Raw genomic sequence first — 23,367 nt, forward strand, 5'->3', positions numbered from 1 at the left:
ATTTAAAAAATAATTACGTGTTTTACAGGTCATGAGCAATTGCGAAATCATAAACAAAGGTCACTACAAATGTATGTTAAGTTAGAAACTTATTTAGCATGAACTAAGACCAGATGCAGCAGAGCACTATATAGTAGGGGTATTGTATCTATTTTAAAAACCAGTATCTGCTTTTCAACATTAATACACAAATCAAAAAATGTATGAACAAACAAAAGACAGTTAAACCGGTGGTAAAAAAAACTGTAAAATAAATCATAACAGCTGAGGTAGTAGAGATTTAGCTCATAGGGAAAAGAGGGGCTGTCAGTATTTCCTAAATTGCAACTAACATTAGTGTGGGAATAAAAATGCATAAGGGTGTTCAAGAGAACTCAAAATCAAGCTTTCTCGGAGCAGCGATATTGAAAGCTTGATTTTGAGTAGTTGTATTCACTTCAGAGATAATGGCTTGTCTCCATTTCTGGAGTTCCCATTTCTCCCTCAGGCATGTCTTAAAGTTTAAGCAGCACAATTAAAAAAGAACACATGAATAGAGGGGGAGCCAGAATAATGAGTTTAATATAGCTGTAAGAGTGTCACATTTTCTGGCACCTACAATCAGTTCTGCTGCACCATAGAAGGTTTTTTTAGGGGGTCTTGAGGTAAACCTGTGTACCCCAATCAAGCTTGCATTTCCTTTATCAACATGATATAAGACCAGAGATTGAACAATGAATGAAAACAATTAGAAAGAAGAAACTCCTTAATTCTATGAAGCAGCAACAATTGACAATAAATTACTTGAACTTTCGTATTTACATAGCGAGTCAATGATCGTTTGTAGGAAATAAGAAATCCAAATGATTTAGCTGAGGCATTAGCTTCAAGAAGTTTATTTCCAGGAATTAACTTGGAAGTTACAAACCTGATGGGATAGTTTTGAGGATTTTATCTGCGCCATACCATAAAATTCTGTTTTTTAACTGTTGAATTTTATAGACATACTGGGCCTCATCACGAGTTGGGTGGTATACCGACTGGTATTTGCGTTACCACCCAACCGTCTGATGGTATTACCACCGGAACATGGGTTGGTCGGTAACTGTAAATTCCACGTAACGGTAATTGCACCGAATTCCCCATCTGGACCATTGGACCAAATGGGGAATGTTCGGCGCAATTACCGCCAGCGGTATTACCGCATGGTAATTGCACTGAAAACCACCATTTTTCCACCGCATTTAGCCCCAGCTTCTAGATGGGGGTAAATGCTGTCTGACTCATGTTTGGGTGGACCCTTAAATGCTGCGGTAATAGAGTTACCACTGCATTTAAGGGCGACCGCCCAACTCATGATGAGGCCCGCTGATTCCATCCATTCGTCAATGTCATTTAAACATTGTCCCAGATGACAAATGGTTGTCAGAAGACACTTTCAAGTATAACTGAGAGTCATCTGCATACGGATGGATGGAGATACCATGCCTAAGCACTAGCTCCACCAGTGGTTCCATATACAGCTTAAAAAGGATAGGGGAAAGAGTTCATCCCATGGGAACACTGCACCACACAGAAGAGAGGAAGAAGTTGTGGCCCCAATGTTGACAATGTGATGTCTGTTTGAAAGAAATGATTGGAACTAATTGAATACAGTTCACTATCCCCATTAGCCGTGACAGGTGGGACAAAGTGGTCCACAGTATTGAAGGCAACTGAGAGATCCAAAGTACGAAATGACAGGCCCCACCCCCATTAATAATGAATGAGATGTCATCAAGTACATGGATGCTAGCAGTATCTGTACTGTGGTTTGCTCTAAATCTAGATTGATAGGGTTGGAGCTGTTCACCTTAGAGATTAGAATTATTTAGTTGCAGTGCAAATGGTTTTCTAAAACAATGTTCCTCTTATAGGGCAACACTATTTGGACTTATTAGAAAGATCAAACAAATGTATAAAAGCCTGTGCAAAACATTTAAGCATTGTCTTTTACAACAAGATGCTGAAGTAATGCTGCAAATTCTTATCAGGTCAAATGTGGGGGCCTCTTGGGCCATCGTAAACAGACAAGATACCCACTCGGCTAACGCCCTATCAAACCCAATCTTGGAACAAGTATGGTTGGACTTCTATAGAAATAGATTTGCTCTTAAACCATCTCAAGGGGGTCATAACTTCATAGTCTGTATCCCAAAATGATCCACCGTCAAATGGGAACCCTCCATTGAGATCGATACTGTCTTGGGTTTAATCCTAAAGTGCAAAAGATCTAGAGCACCTGGCCCTAACGGGCTAACTAACAACACATTTAAATCTGATCCAAACTTGTGGGCTAATCTGCTTTACTATCAGTTTAGGGACATAATATGGGGGTTGCCCAGACTCATGGTCATTAGCTACTGTCATACCAATTTTTAAATGTGGCAGTAGGTCTGACGCAAAGAATTATCGGCCTATTGCCTGAATCGATGCAGATTGCAAAATCTTCTCTGCCCTACTTCCCTCTCATCTTAAAGAATGGGTAAAAAACTGTCATCCTTGGAGCCCTTTGCAGACTGGTTTTCGCAAATATCATTCTACTAGCATCAATAGAATTGTGGTCAAATGCATTCAGGGCGCTGCCTGGAGCAGGGATAGAGGCCCCACTTTTATGGCCTCAGTGGATCTCTTGGCAGCCTTCAATTGTGTTGATCGATGAAGGCTGTGGAGCAAGCTTGCATTCTGGGGTCTGCCGAGGGGCCTAGTGAGTCTGCAGGAGGGGGTATATAACAACTCTGGCATTAGAATACGCCTAAACCAAAAGGGCGACATGTCATCCATTGCCCGTACACACTGTGGGGTCAGACAGGGGTGTGTCTTAGCTCCGTGGGTATTCAATGAGTATGTTTCAGATGCAGTAGAATATTTGGACAAGGAGGGTCTGCTAGCCCCAAAAATGGACTCTATTAAGATCGTATGGTTGGCCTATGCGGGCGACTTTTTGTTGTTCGACTCAACCAAGGTGGGGCTTCAGCACCTCTTGGATATTTTTGCCAACTATGCCAAGATTAATGGCCCGATTATTAACCCCTCCAAAACTAAAATCCTTGCATTATCTAAAGGACCCTGTACAAAACCAAGTCATTCTTGAAACTTGGAGGGTGTTAAGGTGTCCATCTGTAACTGCCTCACCTATCTGGGCTATTATGTTGGTGCATCCACGGGCTCGAGAGGGCAACTTGATGTGCTTCTCAACAAAGCCAAGGCATTGGGAAATCGGATCGTAAAGATCGACCGCAAATACGGTTGATTTTCCATAAAACCAGCCCTTCTCTTCTTTGAAGGGAAAATAGCCCCCAAACTGACATATGACCTGGAATTATGTACCAAGCTAACTGTGCCTAAACTGAATGCAATCGAAGGTGCAATTTGGAGACGGGTCCTTTGTCTACCGAATGCGTTCCCTCTAACCGCAATTAGATATGAATTAGGATATGCCTTCTTAAGGTCTTGCGTGCACTGGAGAATGCTTTCTCTATACGCAAAAATGAAGGCCCCACTACCTAACACTCTATATGAACTTGTTGGAAATAATACTGAGCGCTCTGGCTTTTTAGCCAAATTCTGTAACTCGTGTGTAATGGTTCTTCAAAGTGTTGATTCCGATCTAGAGCAACAAATTACCAATCCATCGAAAAGCAAAAAGAAGTTGTTGGACTTTGATTGGTGTCTCACTGTTTATCGTTGGAGGATTGTCCCACCTGTTGATTTTTCTTCCAGTCACAGGTCTTAACACAGGGTCACTCGAGACAGCTGTGTATGCGGTCCAGAGGTGGTATTGTGTGGTCAGGAGAGGGTTTCCCCATTTCTACACACCAAGGAGTACATTGGCACGGGCATGACCCTCAATTCTGATGGGATCACAATCTTCGATGCAGCTCTGTGCTTTTTATTAGTTGACCATCGTGTGATTACATATCAGGATCAGTCTTGATGATAGCCAGCTATCAAATGTTTTCCTTTTTGCATCAAAATATAATATTCTTCCCACCACCAGCTGATCCCTTTAAGTTCCTCTCCACTGCCTCATCAGGGCCTGCCCAAAAGCTCGAACTCAATTTGACAGTGTGTGACCCTTCAAGGTCCCGTTAACACAGCTGGATACACCTCTGCTTGTGGACTTTCCCTTATGCATTTTGGTTACATTAGAGCCATGTGCCAAGTGTAACATTGTTGGTCCTCAAATGCCTTCTCCACGCCTTCTCCTCTGTTTCAACTAGTTTTAGCCTGAACATCTTGTGACCCAAATGAGAAGGATTTATGCAAGAAAGATTATTCTGGCAGGCATCTAAATGCCAATCACTTACCTAGATGTTCCATCTTCCATCCAAAGTTACCCCTCCTGTAAAAGACCCACGTTTAGTGGATTTCATCACCACCTCATACTTGAATTGTCCTTGATTTTTGGATCTACCATTATCTCCGAAAAGGCAATTTTATCTTTCACACAATGACTGAAAACCCAGTGTCATGGAGTGGGAGAAGTAAGCCTCAGAGGTATTGGCTCTCAGAAGAGTATTATGTATTCTAATACAATGGATACTTAACCACCCACAATCAGGAGCACAGAATCAAGACCGACCATCTCCAGCATCTTTGCCAGCACCATATACTTCCAGAAGACAAAGCTTCCGGAACCCTTCCTTGTCCGATTGAGGATCATCAATGCAGGTCTTAACACTGGTCTCCAAGTTGATCAAATTTACTCAACGTATCTTGCTTTTCCGCCTCTTCCAACTCTTAGCAATCCAGATTCCAACTTATATGCACCAAGAATTCCAACAGAATTAGTTTGAAAACAAAATGCTTCTTTGTAGCTGGTAGCTTTGTAGCTCCATAATCTACAATGAGGATTCTGTAATACTGAAACCCTATTTACTATGCCTGGGGTGTCTGGCACTGTGTTATCTGCCAACTTTGATGAATCTAGTGAAGCCATCACTAACTTCCCAGGGAAAGTCTTCCCCCATGTGGCCAGGGAAGGGCAGAAGCTACCCGACTCTGACCCTGGCTGTGGTTATCTACAGGAGTACCACATGGGGATGCCAAACTCAGTGAAGTGAAGATAGCTCATTAGAAGATCTGGCATTCGCCCCCCTCCCTTTGTGAGGGATAGTCACCAGTCATTGCCTTCCCTGCAATTTATGGCATATGGTGTGTTGTCAGAGTGTCCAGTGTGCCGTGGACCCTGCTACTGTTCTTTGGTTATATCTACGCGAGCGGAAAAAACGAAATTTGAATGATTGCCAGCTAATTGTGAGAGGCGCTGAGGACAAGGAGTCTGCCTTCACTTGCTGCTGGCTTGCAGCACAAAGTCTATTCTCACGTGCTGCTGGATTGCCACGCCTCCACTGACGCTCTCCCCAGTTGAAAAAGTGAGTTGGGAGTGAAGCGGAGCGGAGTGTGGTCAGAGTGTCCGGTGTCAGGTGGCGGCTGACAAGCAGTAATTTGTGGTCGAAGGAACAACCTTGCTGTTGGACAACGCTAAGGTAAGTCTCCATTTATATACGAAAAAGAAATCATTCAACAGACACTACATCTAAGTGGTCACCCAGAAGGGCTTCACAATGAATACACAACAAACTAACAGAGGGACCCCAGTCACACGAACATAAATTGTCCCTATGCCCATTGCAGGAAGCGACAACCCAGGCTTGCTTAAGGACAGACCAGGAGGGCATGGAGCTGGTAGAATGTTCCACACCGTCATGGGCAGCGGAGCCAGACACTCCAGGACTTTCGACCAAGCCCAGCATAAAAACACACGACCATGCACGCGCAGACCACGTGACAAAGTATCTGTTTAATGTCACGTTAAATATAGGAGCAAGCACTGCTTCCTATATTGACAAACATGGGGCAGCACATAGAGCACAATTAAGTGTAGAGAGTAGCCCAGCCATAACATTACCTAAGATTCCGCCAGGTAATCCTGAGGCCAAAGAGCCAGGTTTTTTGAGCCACCAAAGCTTGGAAAACCCAACATCTGAAGAGCAGTACCAGTTAAGAGGGAAGGGGGCTCCAATTGGACAGTCCAAAGAAGACAGTGAACCGCAACAAAAGTTGGTGATGGGCAACACCACATCATACAACGATGCAGAGAAGACCACAGAGGGGAAACACCAAATAGGCAAGCGGGATCAAGGAGAGGGGGGAAACCCCCAACAAAAAGACAGTAAGACTGTAGAACAACAGGAAGTGAACTACAACCATACTGAGGCAGTAGGAGCGGACTACATCCCGGATTCACAGTTAACTAAGAGAATGGATGATAAGGAGGCCGCAGAGCGGCTCAGTAAAGAAGACACATTAACACAGGATAAAAATGACATGAGGGAATTCCAGCCCGCGGAAAAATTGAGGAAAAATAACATGATCCAAACGATGGGATCCCATTGCAAAATACCAACGATCCAAGAATGTGGTTACCTAACAGAAGACAATAGAATAGAATTACGTCAACTCAAACACACAAACAATAGGACAATGGAAAAAAGTATTTGGAAACCTCAAAAGTTGTCAGATGACATGAGGCCCTGCCATTTTGTCTTCAACAGATTGCCACTGATGTATAGGCAATTCCAGTTTAATAGTCACCAAAACCAGCCAACACAAAGGTTGGCGAACAAGGAACCCCCTGAAATTTCAGATGAGGTCCTATTGGAAACTTCGAGAACCACGGAAGATGAAGAAAGGACAATAACGCAGACAAATAACACTATCAAAAATGAGAAAACAAGGCAGTACAAACAACTAACTGCATTAATGAAACACAAAATATTCAACAAAAAAATTCAAAAGACAAGGCTTCGCAAACATCCCCCGAAAGAGAAGAAAAGCAAATTACTAAGGAGAAAGAAACACAATTAGAGATAGTTACCTAGAGCGACCAACTCTGACTGAATTTAACAAAGAAACAAAAACGAAGGGTCCAAACTTACACGGATATCCCGAAGAAAGGTTCCTCTTGGTTTCAACAATGGCGGCAATTATAGCACCTTTTATGAAGCTGCATGAGGATTTATCAGCCAAACTACAAGATCAAACCACCTTATTGGCAATGGTCCACTCAAAGACAATCTTTGTGGAAGGTTTCATTGCATCAGTGCAAAACAACCTTGACAATAGTAATGCGAAGGTTGCCCAACTATTGCACGACATACTTGAGCCAATCGGAAAGGAAAGAAAGGAGATTGGTAGAAAGGAGAGAATAATTGGCAATAATACTGGAAAAGAAGACAGACAGGTTGTATACAACATGAATTGGGATAATGGACACATCACCCAAGAGACTGTAGACACTGGAGAGTCGAATAAAGTAGAAAAGAGCCAGTCATTAACTCAGATAACAAGGGAAGACTCCCTAAGGAAGAACAAAGAAAATAAGGAGGCAGTGCCTCAGTCCTCCCACCATTCCCTAGGAAACCAACAAATGGACGGGAGGGAAGTGAGTGGAGCTACGGAGGGGACGAAGTCTCAACTAAATACACAAGGAATACCAATATTGAATGAGACAAACTCTAAAATCGAAAAATCAAGCCAGTCATGGCCCAGAAAAAACAGAAAAATAAGTAAGACTCAACCTTAGAAGGTGTAGTCCCAAGGGGACGGATAACAGATGAAAATAATGAAAACAACTATAGTGATCCGAATATCAACCCGGAAATAAAAATCTGTGAACTTTTTACAAATTCAGGGTTTAAGGACAACCAAAAACACGTAGGGGAAAAAACAAGCAAAACTACCTGAACTCAAGAACAAGGAGGTTAAAGGGAGTATAACGATAAAATAACTAAAGAATCAATCACTACCTACCAATCAGAAATCCAACAAGAGTCAAGTGTTTTTTAAAAACCTCATAGTTCCAACAGAAGGGCTCAGTATTACCAAGCTTGGGTTAGGAGTACCTAAGATTGAAGAAAAGAAAAAAAAAAGGGGAAGAAAAACAAATATTGGAGATCGTGGAATCTTTAGAAGAGGAGGAAATAGAGCAAAATCTACTGCACCTCACAACGTACTCGATTTCAGAGGAGAGCGAAGTGACGGAAGAACAGGAAAGCACAAGATATGAGACTGACCAGGAACAAACTTTCGACATTTCAATAATCAGGGAGAGGGATACAAGTGGTTCCAAGAACACGAGGAGAGAGAAGACTCTCAAATGTAAAGGACAGCAAAGGAAACATCCAACTGGAAACCTAAGTCCGGTTCAGTATAGAAATTCAAAAGAAGCTAGAAGTTCAGAAACAAAGGACCCTGAAAGGATTCCAAAGGGCCCAACTCAGAAATCAAATACAGAAAAAGGAGACAGGAACGCCAAAGATCAGAACAAGGAAAACACACAAGAAAAGGGAAGAAACCAAGCACCATCACCATTGAGGCTGGGGGGTCCCAAAAAGGAGAAGAAACCTGTCAAATAACTCATTAAATTCCAACAACCAAAAAGATCGGCGAACAAAAGGTGCCAAAGTTAAACAGGCGTTTGAAGAATGGGAGGAGATTTTGGAACAACCAGAAGGTCTTATTCTGGAGAGAATATTGCACTACGACGACGGTTTGATCTTGAATAGATCAAATGTTATCAGATTATTGCGTCATATCCCGGCTTTGAGATTGATGACATCGAGCGATATAGCCATAGTAGAATTCCCAGAAGAAGATCGCACAGACAAGGTGTTGCTCCATACAGTCTCGAGACTGGTTAAAAAACTACTTTTGGAAGAAGCTTCCCATTTAAGAGCTATGGGGTTTGATTTAAGCAAAAAACTTTTTGCTATCAAAAAAAAAAGAGAAAAACCTGAGCCTAGAAAATAAAAAATCTATAGGTAGGTAGGCGGCCAAAAACAAAGGAAACCAGGTGATCGAGAATAACACGAATAAAAAAGGAAGCAATACGAGGAACATACAGGAAAAAACAAAAACACAGAAGATAACAACGATAAATGGAATTGGTTAGCCAAATTGGTGGCAGATAAAATGCAACAGCAATAATGTTTAAAGGTGAAAACAGAAGAGGCATGGAGGTTGGTGAGTTGGAACACAAGAGGTTTCACTCACCTGTACAGGCAAGGTGATCTGCAACAACTAAGGGCACATGTTATGTGCTTACAGGAAACATGGCTGGCTGAAGCACTGATCATAGAGGGATACCAAGTGTTAATAAATCCAGCCATAAAGGGACAAAAGGGAAGACCTAAATCAGGCCTTTTGGTAGCAATAAAGAACAATATGAACTGGGAGGTGCTCTATGAGATAAATCCTACCCCTTATATTCAGCTACTGACGATCAAGAAGGGGCAAGTTTCAATTAACCTGCAGAGAGTCTTGATAATCATCAATGTTTATTGGAACCCTGTAACACCATCAAATGAGAATTTCCCAGAAGATGTAGCAACACTGATAGACGAACAGAGGGAAAAATGGCCAGACCTGACCTTCATAATAGTGGGCAATCTAAACTGTTCATGCTTCAGCTCTGGCAATTTACAAAACAATGGTATAGCAGTCAGCAGGAACAAACAAAAATGAGGTACATGATGGATAAACTCATTAACCTCAAGAGATTGTGTAGTATTGAACGGATCAATAAAAGGGGATATCCCGGCAAGACCAACCTGGAGAGGCTTATTCTCGACAGAGATCCTGGACTACATAAATATCTCTTCAAACCTCTTCCACAAAATCTAAAAGTTGGACGTAGACATTACTTCAGCAAGCGATCATAATATCCTACAGTTGACATGCAAAAATATGAGTAATATCAAAACAATCACTCATGGAACCGATTTGTCAATCTCAGTTAATCCTGGCAGAAATAGATACAAAATTGAAGTTGATAATCAGCCTGGACTAACCTTTAACCTGAGAACTTTAAGAAAAGGCAAGGAGAAGAAGATGGCAATATAATTGATTACCTCCCTCTATTGAAAGAGTTTAGTACAACCCAGAAGGAAGGAAATAAACCAACAAATATAAAAAAGCACGTATATGATAAAGCAATTGTAGACCAGAAAAACACCCTGAAGAAAAAAATAAGGAACTTAATTAAAAATAAGAATCAAGACCCAGCAGAGGAAATAAGGAAAGCCAAACAAAAATTGAATTGGCTACGTTTAAAAAAAAAACAATGTTAAACCAGGATTCTATTTCCATGCTTGGGAAAATCCAAAACAGAAATAGTCATGAAATCTGGGGCATTATAAATGAAGTCAATGCCCCACAAGATTACTTGATGTTAAGTACGATAACGGCGAGTACATGGTGCAAATTGTATGCACAAACACAACAGAAAGTGAGCTCAGATGTAATTTCAAAAACATGGACTTCTCAACTATGGAAGAAATGATTAAGAGACTTAAAAATTCGAGGGCTCCAGGACCTGACTGTCTCACTAACGTGATGTTAAAGAACCACCCATTAGAATGGGCGACCTTTCTGAATTATTTATTTGAACATGTAATAACAGTGGGAAAGGTGCCGAACTATTGGAGGTACGCAGTGATCGTCCCAGTATTCAAGAAGGGACTCAGGACAAATCCGGATAATTACCGGGCAATAGCCCTTCTTGACGTGTTGAGGAAGCTTTTTGCCTCAGTGCTGCTGATGTCTTTATCAGCCTGGAGTCTAGAGGCAGGAAGAAGGGACCCGTGGCAATCGGGATTTGTAAGAGGGAGAGGGACTGCCCTTAACCTCTTCCTAATCAACTTGCTGAAGGACAGAACAGCAAAAACAAAGACCAAAATATACCTAGCTTTCGTGTACCTATCTAAGGCTTTTGATATGGTCAGCAGGGAAGATCGGTGGCAAAAACTTTCACAATGCCAGTGCCCCCTGACAGTGTTGCATAACATCGAACAACTATATACCAACATTTCTGTAAGAGTAAGATTGAACAAGTCAGGGTTAGCAACAACTCAAATACATACCACTATGTGGTTAAAGCAAGGTTGCCCATTGGCTCCCGAATTATACAATTTATATACTTCGGACATGGACGAAACATTTCATGACATACGTGCATTTCCACCAACAATTGCAGGAACATCAATACTCCTGTATGCGCAGGACATCGTCTTATTAGATCATACACCAATAGGACTCCAGCAACAGCTGGAGGCACTAGAGAAATATGTTGAGGCAAATGGTTTAATAATAAACCCAGAAAAATCTTGAATATTGACCTTGTCAAAAGCAAAAAACAACAAGAAAAAGGATTTTGGTTGGTTCCTTAAAGGCAAGAGAATACCAGAAGTACACTCGATAACTTATTTAGGAGTGTGCATTAACAACAGTCAAAGCGAGGCACAAAGAAAAAACCAAATGTGCAAAAAAGTGAAAAACCTGACCGCTCAAGGAAAGATTGTATCATAAAAAAGATATTGTAGAGGATCTGTTGAATAACCCCTTGAAAACAAAAAAGAAACTGTACACAACAGACTGGATACAGACGCAAGAGGAATTAAGATATTACAAGAGCTATGAAGACTTTTGGTCAACATCAAGGAAATTGAACACACTTCCAGGATACCTGAAATTGTTTCCAAACTGGTTTTTAGGTCACAATGAGATTCCATTTGAATACTCTACCCACTGGGGAAGTAACACAGAAGATCGAAACAAGGTGTTACGTTAAACTGTAGAGTCTGTTCTAAGCCAAACACAGTGGAATCACTGAAACATTTAACATTAGAATGTAAAGGCCTAACGGACGAAAGAGAAATATGCCTGGGAAAATTGCAAAACTTACCTCAAATAGAGGAATAGAGACATGGTGGCAGGCTTTCATTGAAGGGGAGACAATAACTATTAACTTGGTGCTGGTTAGACTAAACCATGATTAAGAAAATTGAAGAATCCTCAAAAAAAGCAAAACTGATTGATTAAGAAATGAGGAAAGATCGAAAGTAAGAAAGCCTGTGAAGATGAGGTGTGACGTGCAGACTTTATCTTTTGTCCTGCTGTTTGAAGTTATGCAAAAGGACTGTATTTTATGTTTGATATTGGCTTAAGGTTTTCAATTTGTTAAACCGAATAAAGCCAAAAATCAAAACATTAAAAAAAAAGAAAATAATGTATGGCATATTGTAATCTGGAACTTCCTTTTAAAAACCATAGACAAACGCATGCTTGTTCCTATGGGCCTACAGGAATGAAGAGATGGCCTGTTTAATGAAGATGACGCCTGCCGAGAACGACACAGTGCAGGCTAGTTGCTCTGAACAGCTGACTGCAGCCGGTTTGGAACCTTCAAAGACAAGCCGAAAAGATGGAGACGCGCCATACCCAAGGCTCGTTGGGTTACCGTTTGTTTATTGATTTGTATAGCGCACCAAACCTGTAGGTATCTGGGCGCATTGCATGAGATTTCAAAGCTTATAGTTGCACACAAAAATAGTTACACACATTATATACAGTACATTATATACAGTACAGCAAATGACAAATAATGCCAACCAAGGAGAAAGTACATTACAATAATCAGAACAGGTATGGAATCAAAAATAGTGGATGACTTGATGGCAGTCAAATGTCATGCGTAACTAGCCTGTTTTTGGTATTTTTCCTAAAGCTTTGGAATGTCTGGTCAATTTGTAGATGGAAAGGAAGAGAGTTCCAGTATTGGGCGGCCTGAACTGGAACACTATTGCCACCAACCCTTCTAAGGTTAAATCTGGGAACTACAATGCAGCATGAGTTTGCAGACCTAGTAGGATGTGATGAGGATTTTTTGATGATGATTATTTTCTCTTAGGTACTGCAGGGCAGAATTATTCATACATTTATGGGTGATGGAGACTATTTTGAATTGAATCCTATCCTTTAAAGAGAGCCATTTATACTTTCTTCTGGCCTCAGAGATGTGCTGTCTCCTTGGAATGCTTAATGCTGTTCTTAGTGCATTATTTTGTAATATTTGGAGTTTGTTTGTGATATGTTTGCTAGTTCCTACATAGAGGGTGTTGCAATAATCAAGTTTGCAAACGATTAAGGTTCTCGCTAGTGTGATGCAACTCATAGTAATTAAGAAGGGTTTGCATGCATGTATCAGCTCGCACGTGTAGGCTGTTGCAGAAGCCATAGCATTAACTTGTTTTCCCAGGTTCAAGGCTGAATCCAAGTAGAATCCTAAAGTTTTAGTCTCATTGGTGACTTTCATGTTGATACCATCAATATTGAATGATGAGAATTGACTGCCAAGTTCATTGAGGTTAGCCGGGGCTCCTAGGATCAATATCTCTGTCTTATCATTATTCAGGCACAGGCCATGAGCTGCCATCCATGCTTGAATGATTAGATATATTTTGTTGAATAGGGCCAGGTCTGTATCGTAATCACCAGAGAAGGGTAGGAGCATCAAGGCATCATTGGCGTAATTGGTGAAGGTGACACCCAGATCGTCAAACAAAGGCTTCGTAAATATATTATAAATACGTAGAAATCCAGAAAGCTGTAAGAAAATGATTCTAACCTAGATCGTGAATTTAATCCAATTCATATTCACATTTGGTATCATAGATATCCATATTAAATATCTCTTGAGAATTGAAATACAATCAAAGGAAGTAAATAAAAGGAAGAAAAACCTTTGTGTTTCCCAGTTTATTCTATTTGTCAATATAAAATGCAGTGGTACGAAAAACTTTGGAAATCCAATGTTGGTGATTTACAATGAAAAAAATAAACCTTGAGTTTCAAACAATACAAATAGTAAAAAGAAAAGTCAGGCACCCTTGAATTCAAAAAATGCATGTACAGAAAATAAAAAATGAACAACAGATAATAAGACAAAATCATACATAGATTTCTGAAAGCAACCTGTGCAGAAAACGTCTTGACAAAGTAAGAAATCAATTTATAAGATAACCTGGGAGGAGATGTCACCGGCTGAAATTCGAATATTGTGAAAAGTTAAGTTGAATTACATGTCACAATTTGTGTTAGTTAACGTCTGTGTAAATATATTATACATAGTAGGTGAGATGCAAGAGCCTTGCGGTACGCCACATATAATAGGAGATGGATCAGCAGTGGCTGAAGGAGAAAAGACTCTCATTGACCTGTTATTGAGAAAGGATTGAATTCCGTCTGTGGCTTACTGGGAGAAGTTGGCAGCAGTGGACAGGTGTAGGGACGCTGAGCAGACCTGAAAGCAGGCGAGATCATGACTGTCAGAAGAGGAGGCTCTGAGACCGTAGGTCCGCTGCTTACAAGGAGCAAGAGATGCTCTACTGGGAGAGCCACTGCAGTGCAAGGACTGGGGAGCTTAAATGACACTGGTCAGAAGACAAAGTTTATTGCCAGGCAACACGCAGACCATGGAGAATTCTGAACCAGCCAGGAGAGAGATGTGAGCCCACACAGGTAGATTGGAACACCGGGGTGCTTTGAGGCGTACCCTGCATGCCAATTGTAAGTAATTTGAAAGCCTGGGAGAAGGGGAGCTGGGGGTACCTGGCAAGCACGTAAGACAGGCAAAGGCCCAATACCCAAAAGGAAAATTAATATGAACATATGAGAGTGTTACGACATTGGCAAGGTCCTGGCAGGAGAATAAGATACCTTGAAAGCAAGTCTGAGACCTGCACTCAAAGAAAATAAAGTTCTGGCAGGAGAGTACAGCAGGCAATTATTTGCTCATGAGTCAGGAGACTCACACTTGAAATGTGCGGAAAGCAAGCAAGAGGAAAGTAAAGAAGCCTTGTGAAAGTCTGAAACCTAGGGGAAGGGAAACAAGTCCCTTGGAAGGAAGAGATTGTAGGGAGAAGAAATCCTTACCATATATTTGAAAGTAGAGTAAAAGTTCAGAGGAGGCAAACACCCTCTTGGTGCTTAGGAGACTGTGAAAGAACTAAGAAACATACGGGAAGAGAATCCCCTTTCAATGATGCTGGAACATTTAGTTGTTTTCTTCTTTGACACCCTTTTGAATCTTTGAGTTGAACTACAGCTGCAAGTTGCAGCTAGAGAACATGAAGCCATTTGCACTTAATGATATGTTTAGCATGTGAGAGACATCGTAGGGTTTTGGACATAGGACGGAAGACGTTTTACTTTGGACATCTTAAAAGAGACTGTAGTTGTTTAGTTGAGGCAGGGAAACTCCTCCTAGAGTTAGAAAATGATGGGCTTTGATTTAGGGTAAATCCAGGGAATGAATTGTACCCCTCTGGCCAATCGCTAATGCTATTTTAATAACAGAGAAGAAGAAAATATCTATCTCTCCTCCTGAAACATCTTATTCCTTTGGACTTACAGAAGTACTTTATTCCCTCCATGCGAGTGTACAACATTTTAACTTTTCTATTGAGACATCAGACTGTTCCTTCTGGCCATAAGATCTTTACTGACTGAATCGGTTGTGCTGCTCAAATGCACTGTTTGGCATGCACCTTGGCTCCTTGTCTTCTACAGACCACATCAAGACTCACCACACAGCAACAAGGCTCTCTTGCATATGCACACCACTGTGCTGTTTGCTCCACTTTCACCTGAGTAAATTGCTGCCATTTGACTTGAGCCACAGGCACCACAAGGATATGAGGCATGTATTTGCTGACTAATGTTGCTGCCTTTGAAAAGGCAACAAGACCTTTAGTGGTACCCCACCACTGATAAACTGTTGCTCTGAAAATCTAAAGGGCTTGACTAGTTAGACAAATCAGAGATAGATAGGGCAATTTGTCCTTCTTATGGGCCGTCGCAGGAGGTGGGCCATGAATATGGTGTGGTCTGCCCAGAACCCATTTACTGAGCAGCAATAATAGAGGAAATAACAGTGGTGGTATCAGTATTAATAGCAGTAGGTATTTAAGCAGGAACATTCTCGCAGCAGGGCCGGATTGTGTGGTAATGGCATGGATGGGTCCCAGGTTATGGGCCTGAGCAAGGCAAATTGATAGGTACTAAGAAAAGAAAGACTGCTTTCCAAGGTCACTTAAGCGGGCAAGTCGAGCACTCCCCTTCTCTACCCATTTAGATTTCATGTTGTTTTTGGCACTAACTAAACATTGCATAACTTAGTTTGATATCCATGTTGTTATGATATGTTACTGTGCTTTTGTACAGTGCCTAATCACCACCACAGTAGCTCCAAAGCACTGATCCTTGTTCGTTGTGTATTGTGCCCTGGCCTGGAAAAACCGGACCCTAATTTGCTGGGAAGGAGAACAAGAGCAAGAGTGAAGTAAGTGGGAAGGAGAGCGGGAAAGGAGGAGGTTGCAGTCCCCGGGAGGTACTCGGGCAAGGGAGAAATGCTTTATAGTTTGGATGCATGGAAGGCCACTATATTTGGAATCTTCTAGACAGATACGACACAGAAAGGTGTGAGTTGCATTTATGTACACATTGGGATTCAAAGACACTTTAGGAAGGATTGTAGGTTACAGATCAAGTAGTGTTGGGTGCATGAGTGGCTCAAGAGCGTACTTGGGCAATCCTGCTTTACACAACTGTAGTGTCTATGGCTCCAGCAGGTAAGTTATGTGATGAATCGAGGGTATTAATTGCTTCTCCTCAGGGGGGAACCACCCCTTTGAGGCTGGGAAGGTGAGCCCACTCCGCAAGACCACCGTCTAACTCCTTCCGGTAAATAATTTTTCAAAGAAACAAGCTGGGGGGAGATCTCTATCTTCGGCTGGGGCGTCCCTCTGGAACAGCCTCCCTGCCAATCTTAAACTTGAGGAGAACCATCTCTGGTTCCGGAAGAACCTCAAGACCTTCCTCTTTGCTTCCGCCTTCGCTCCCCCTCTCCCCTGCTAATCTGCTCTCTCTTGGCACTGTGCACCTGGCCACCCTCTGTCCCCTGGGCCCAGGTACCTACTCACCCTGCCACCCTCCTGCGCTGCCTCCTGGCCACTCGTTGCACTGGGGACTGTATCTGTACCCTTGCAGCCCCCCGTTTTTCTTCTTTTTCTGCACTTATCAGACTTACCCAGTCTGCTGCCTTAAACACAGCACTTGCCACTTGCTGGCAGCACTACCACTGTATAATGCCCCCTTTTTCTATTTATTTTTATTTATTATTATTTATATGCTCTCCTCTGCTCCGCATTTTCCACTCTCCCCCTTCCATGCACTTTTTCCCTTTTCCCATTCCATGCACTTGCGCGTTCTCAATGTCACTGGGCCTAGTAGGATTGTTGTTGTTGTGTTCTCCCCTGTTCCCCTCCCTTGCCTAGTCGTGCTCTGAAACACTTGTGTATGAGCGTGATACAAATAAAATATATCATATAGACGAGTGGGACCTCAATGGGAGTGACTCCCCCTTAGTGGACAAGGGCTCCTAGTCTGATGAGGAATTACATAGACGCAATACCACATCTGCTTATAGGGGACTACTTGCTATTAAGTCCTTATGTTTAGCTTGAGGCAATGTGGGAACAAAACAGCCATACCAAGGAAAAGGAGACGTCTCTTTAACAAGAGATGTGAATATAACTGGGTCGAGTAACCCTTGTGAAGCGAGAGTGTGTGGTGTACAGGGGCAGTCCCCTTACGTGTTTACATCTTGGAGAGGTGGGGCAGAATGAAGTCGTAGATCCCACAACTTTTGGAAAGGAGAGGAACGCCAGAGTGACACACCGGAGAGATGACGAATCGTGCAATGGGAGAACCAATACCCAAACAGGGACCGAAGACCCATACAAGGTGGTGGCACGACCACGGCTGCTTCGTGGTGGGCAAGATGCCCAACAAATGAGGAGACCACCAGAGCAAGGAAATACTGCCAGCTACCTGCCGGTGCATCCATAGACGGCATACCGAGTCAGAGGACCCGAGAATGCTATGCAGTCAAAGCATGGCATAGAGAAGAGGAACCATGAAGTGAGTGAGTGCCGAACCGCACCAGGCTCCCCATCATCAGAAAGGGTACCGAGGAGAACAGGAGATGCGGGAGGCCGCATGGGCAACGTATTGCGAAGCAAAAAAAAAGTGCAATGTCACAAGTAAGAAAGTCTAACATTAAGTGAGCAGAATTGGAAATATCAAAAATGCCTGCAAAGAACGGCGAACAACACTGTTGGGGAAATAGATAAAAAGTAGAAGCAAATACTGTTGGGATGCAAGTGCAATGTCCCAACCATAGGAGGAGGTCCAGGCTGTGTACATTGTATTAGCATAGAGAGCCGGTCATTTAGTGTCAGCATTGTTGCCAGTTGATTTAGCATTTTGGCAAACGTGCTATTTGTAGTCAGCTTCAACACACTTTATAGAGCATCACATGGTGAAAGGAAGAGCAGCAACAATATTGATAATCATTTAGGCCTGTGATCATTTAAGTGCTTTATAGCTAGCATTAGTGAGTTATGTTGTGTTTTGTTTGCATTTAGGAGAACTCGGAATATGTTGCTTTGGCAGTTGGTAAAATGGTGGCTGAGGTGCCACATACGGCCACATTTAGTTGGATAGATGTTTATGTTTAGTAGCATAAGGGCTGTCAGTCGTGTTAGCAAGAGTTCTACCATTTTGGATTAGGCCCAAGTAGAGGTTGCAGCTTCTATTAGTTGAAACATTAGGCTGCATCTTGGAGCTTCTGTTTTGTTCAATTAATTCGATTTTATTCTTGCTTCCCCTTAGCTGGTGCTCAGAGAGCCAAGGTCCCTGGAGGGAGGGGGGAAGCGCTGTGCAGACAGTAGTTAATGGTGCGAGACCAAGCAACCCACAGGCGCTGAGAACAGAATGCATTATATTCAGACAAGATTAGTGCAGCAGGTGCGAAAGGCACTCTGGTGAGAACAAGACATGGTATTGAGATATTGTCAGAGTATTAAACTAGGTTGTGATTATACTGCCCCATTGAGAAACAGCAGGTTCATTGGAACTACAGGTGTCCCAAGAGAGAGAGGGAAGGATGCACACTAGGAAAGCAACGGGTTTCAAGGTGGGAGTCACAAGAGGTGTTGCCAAATAGTACAGCTGCAAGGTCAAAGAGCCGTTCGGGATTGCCAAGTTGCCTGGTCTCACGAGAAAGTAGTATCATACCAATTTTGTTACCACAGGGTGTTGACTTCACTGTTCACATCAGTTCAGGGATTGGACCATTTCATGGGGCATGCACATCGCAAGTTTTTCTCAAGTTGCTTTGGTCAATAAGAAAAATCCATTGTAACAAGTTACCTGAACAGAATTGGTCATTTAGAATCAGGTATTCTTTGCTCACTGCACAATTAGGTCATTCACAGGGGGTTCTTTTCATGTCATTACACATAGGTCACTGATCAATGGGGTAGCATAATATAGGTGATGTTTAGGTTTCTGTATAGGGGATAGCCAATAATAAATGTGGGTTCAACTTGTATTTGATAAATGTTGCATATGTAGATTTTGCCGTTTTCCACTATAAAACGTGTAACTGAAATGGTAGTGTTGAGCCAGTTTTCAGTTTTATGGAGCTGACAGACACTCCCAGCCGTTTTTGCAAGTAGTAAAATGTGTTGTTCTTGCAAAACGTGCAGTGTTTGACTCCTTGGATTGTTTCCCGAACGTTTTCTGGGCCTACCATACAATACCTTGGAAGGAAGGGAAGCACACCCAGGTACTGAGGCTTGAGTAGGGAGCCCACTGCAACGAACTTTAACAAGTATTGTGAAATCAGACTGTCAAGGGAACAGAATCATAAAAGAGAACCCAGGAGAGAGGGACTCATAATTTGGATACGGTCATACAAAACCTAGGGTTTGTGAACCCTTAAGCATATAAGAGACATAAGTAAAGACAAGAGTGTGAGACGACCAGGAGAAGAGAGACTTTCTTTTGGCCTATTTAGTAATAGGGAAAGGTAGGCCTTTGTCATATATTTTCATTACATGTCCTCAATGTATCCGACTCCTCCTTCTGACCCATCACAGTTCCCAAATATTAATTCCGGGACTGCCACTCGGACTTCAGAAAGTAGTCTAGTCCAACATTAACGTGTCTGAGAAGGCACCTGTTTTTGGTAACAAAAGGCAGGGGAGAGGTACAGAGAGAGTTCCTGGATTAAAATAAGTTTACCTCTTGCCCCTATGTGAAAGATGAACTTTGTTGGTGTGTTTCTGGTTCTTCTCGGTTGATTTATAAAGTAATGCCTTAATACAGAAAGCCAAATGTCGGTGGAGTTTGGGGGAAGGCAGTGCGGGCTTGCATGGCTCTTATGATCCAATAATATGGATGTATAATAAAAATGAAACCTAAAGGAACCTCCTCTGACAATAATAAATGATAACCACGTTCCTTATTTACATTGTTATCTTTTTTTTTGGGAATTCCCAAAGGCATAGGATGCTCTTCTAGAGATGAGTGGCAAAGGGAAAAAATGTCTAACAAAGTGGTCTGAACAGTGTAGCTCCTTCGTCCTATTCTATGAAATGGGCAGACGTGGCATCAGTCTCCACCTGATATTTTAGCTTTTGTGTTGGTAGAATCAGACACCATGGCAATGTTCACACTGAAAGGAAGGTATGAATTCAGGAAGTGTGAATTCAGCCTAAAATGCACACCCTAAGCTTGGAGATGTCTCCGTCTCCAAGTCAGATTAGACCTGCAATGAGGTGATTGCCTACGTAAAGCGATTTAGAGGGGCAATAGGTAGTTAATAACATGTAGAGTTTGGCTGCGTGATGGGCTTGAGATGTGCACCAGTCAAACTTATTTTTCCACAGGGCAAACTGCCAATTAGTAATTCAGGCTGGTCAGGAAGCCAGGTGTTTCCCGGTCTTGGATAGACTGTGTGAAAGTTCAATGCAGTTATAAAACAAAAGGGTAGTAAAGGCTGATATTGTTTTGTTGGTACATTCTAGAACATGCTGCAATCCTGACACTCAGAGGGGGAAAACATGTCATATTCTGATTATATATTGTCAGGGTGCAATAGCTTCACAGCCTAGTGTCCCGTTGTGTGTTACAGGAAGGCTATGACACAATTGGTTACTTGCCCAGTGCTTAGTGCCATAGTAAGGACACCTCACAGGTCTGAGGAGCAGGAAAGACATCTTTCAGGCTCCAAGCAAATAACGTGAACACCAGTGCACCCAAAGATCAGCACAAAGGCTACTCGCCAAGGTTGCCAGCCAGCCAAAGTGACGAGAGTGCACTTGTAACAGACGTGAATGTGCTTCAAAAAGCACTCACTGGCAGGCATGAGAAATAGTGATTTGGGCAGCTTGCACGCCATGAAACCCTTGCAAAAACTATCAGGAGTGGTTGCATTTCAGAAACATAAATTAAAATGTGTAAAATGTTAAATTTTCATGTTGGCAAACATTTCAATTTGTATGTTATGAAGTTTTTATACTGTGCCAAATCACTACCTTAGTAGTCTCAGAGTGGCAAGGCTGTTTCCCTGCCAAGGATTTCAAAACTGTAGTCTGTGATGAAAGGGAACGGGGGAGAGAGAGAGGGAAAAGAATAAGGGTCCAACTAATAAAGGATGAAGAGGGAAAGACCATTTGGTTGGTAAAATAGAGAGGGGTAATGATTGTGAACTTTGGGTGCATTGTGCTCAAATAAGTCTGAAAAGTGAAATAATTGTGCATGAAGGGAGGAATAAGTTCATTCAAAGGTGACAGTAGATACAGGAGAATTTGAGGGTGGGTTTAATATAGAATATTACAAATAATAGAGTATAACTGTGTGATGGGTTTGAGATGTGCTCAGACGACTCCTTGACGCGTTTAGCCTTTCATTGCCATGGGGCATGCTTACTTTCTGCCACATAAACTCCAGAACAGTGTTTCTGGGAGCACGACAGCTATTCACCAAGAGGTGCCAAGTGAATGATGGATTATGTGAAAGGCAAAAGTACATGCTCACAAATAGAGTGGGGTTAAGAAATGAGGGTTCACACAAATATTTTCGAATTTATGGCTGTAGCCCGGCAGAATTGCAGTAAAACCTGTCAAAATACAAATTAATTTGCCCAAATGTGAAAGGAGATTTTGGCAGCAGATTGTCTAGGAAATCCTTTATAAACCCATAAAAAAGACTCACGGGGACTACATTAAAACACCAACCCCCCAGATTAGGCCACTTTTCTGCAGCAGAAGAAACGCTTTTAAATGCATTCATTCACATTGTTTCGAAATACCTTTCATCTTTAAGGAGGGATGGGGGGCTCCAAAGAGAGCCAGGGGGGGCACTCAGTCTTCTGTGAGTTTGGCTAGGTTTTCAAATGCATTATCTAAATAAGTGGTTGTGCTTCATAAATCGCCAACTAGTAAAATCCAGTCAGCTTTTCAGTTTATCCACAATGAAAATCTAGGAGGCAAAATAACATACTGCGTTTCAATGGCGTATATTTGGGATGTGTCGGCCAAACTGGAAACTGGCCTCCATTTTGTCACTCAGTAGACTGCTGATCCCAGTCACACGTATCCTTCAGGATTAAGCACAGTTTGCTGAATGCACGTTAGAACCTGTGTGTTTTAAGACCTATTTTAAGACTGAAACATATTTAATTGGACAGTGACATTTGCAATAAATGAGTCAGGATTAGAATCTGTTTAACATCGATCTGCCTTGCCAAACACCATACACTCCTCTTGCCAGGTGTTTAGAAATGTGGTTACCAGGGTGACACAGTGCATGGTTTACAGCCAGCAATGTGTGCACGAGGGTTTCCACAAGGGAATGTAAGAACTTGCCATTTATGGGAACCTATACTCTTTCTCAACATTCTTTTTCATTTTGTCTGAAATTAGTTTTTTTTCATACAACTTAGATACAATGGGCAACATGACAGGTTTGCGAGTCTGGAAATAAGGGTGCCGTTAACCTAGGCGTCACCCTTGATTCCGGACCGGAAAACTATGTGTTTGCCTCCCGGAGCCGCTGTACTCGACAGATCAGACCCTGCCGGCTGTAGCGGTCACAGTAGGTAAACCACACAGAAGCAGCGGCACTGTTAGGAACGGTGCCGGTGCTTCCGTGTCCCCACTCCCATAGAGTCCAATGGGATTCCATGGGAATGGGCATTTACGAATTTACCGACACCTGACTTCCTGGCCGCCGTAAACGTAATGAGATGGTGGCACCGGGAAGTCAGGCGCTAGTACATTTTTTACAGGTCTGGCAGCAATCATCCGCCGGTAGGGTTACCGCCAGAACCGTAAAGAGGCCCTATATCTGTTTTTTATGCATGATGGGTTTGTAAGACCCTTCACCAATTTCATAACATGTATTTGTTCTTTACAATAGAAGTATATGAAATATTTAGTTTTTGTTGTGGTTACGAAATTCAAAATTCCTTCCACAATACTATCTTGTAGCTGTACGGCCTTTCTCTCTGGCAAGTTAACCCTATGAAAATAAACATCAAAGTAGTACCTATCTTCCTGCCACTCATGTACCAGACTCCACGACCATGCAAGC

General features: G+C 42.2%; 1 protein-coding gene across 7 annotated transcripts in view; it reads right to left on the bottom strand.

Annotated features, from left to right (window-relative positions):
- The window catches only part of LOC138576642 (excitatory amino acid transporter 1-like), a 718,046-nt gene that overhangs the window by 138,080 nt on the left and 556,599 nt on the right, over positions 1-23,367 (bottom strand). The window lies entirely within an intron of this gene.

This window comes from Ambystoma mexicanum, chromosome 1p (assembly GCF_040938575.1).
Source record: "Ambystoma mexicanum isolate Mex_15411 chromosome 1p, UKY_AmexF1_1, whole genome shotgun sequence".
NCBI lineage: Eukaryota > Metazoa > Chordata > Amphibia > Caudata > Ambystomatidae > Ambystoma > Ambystoma mexicanum.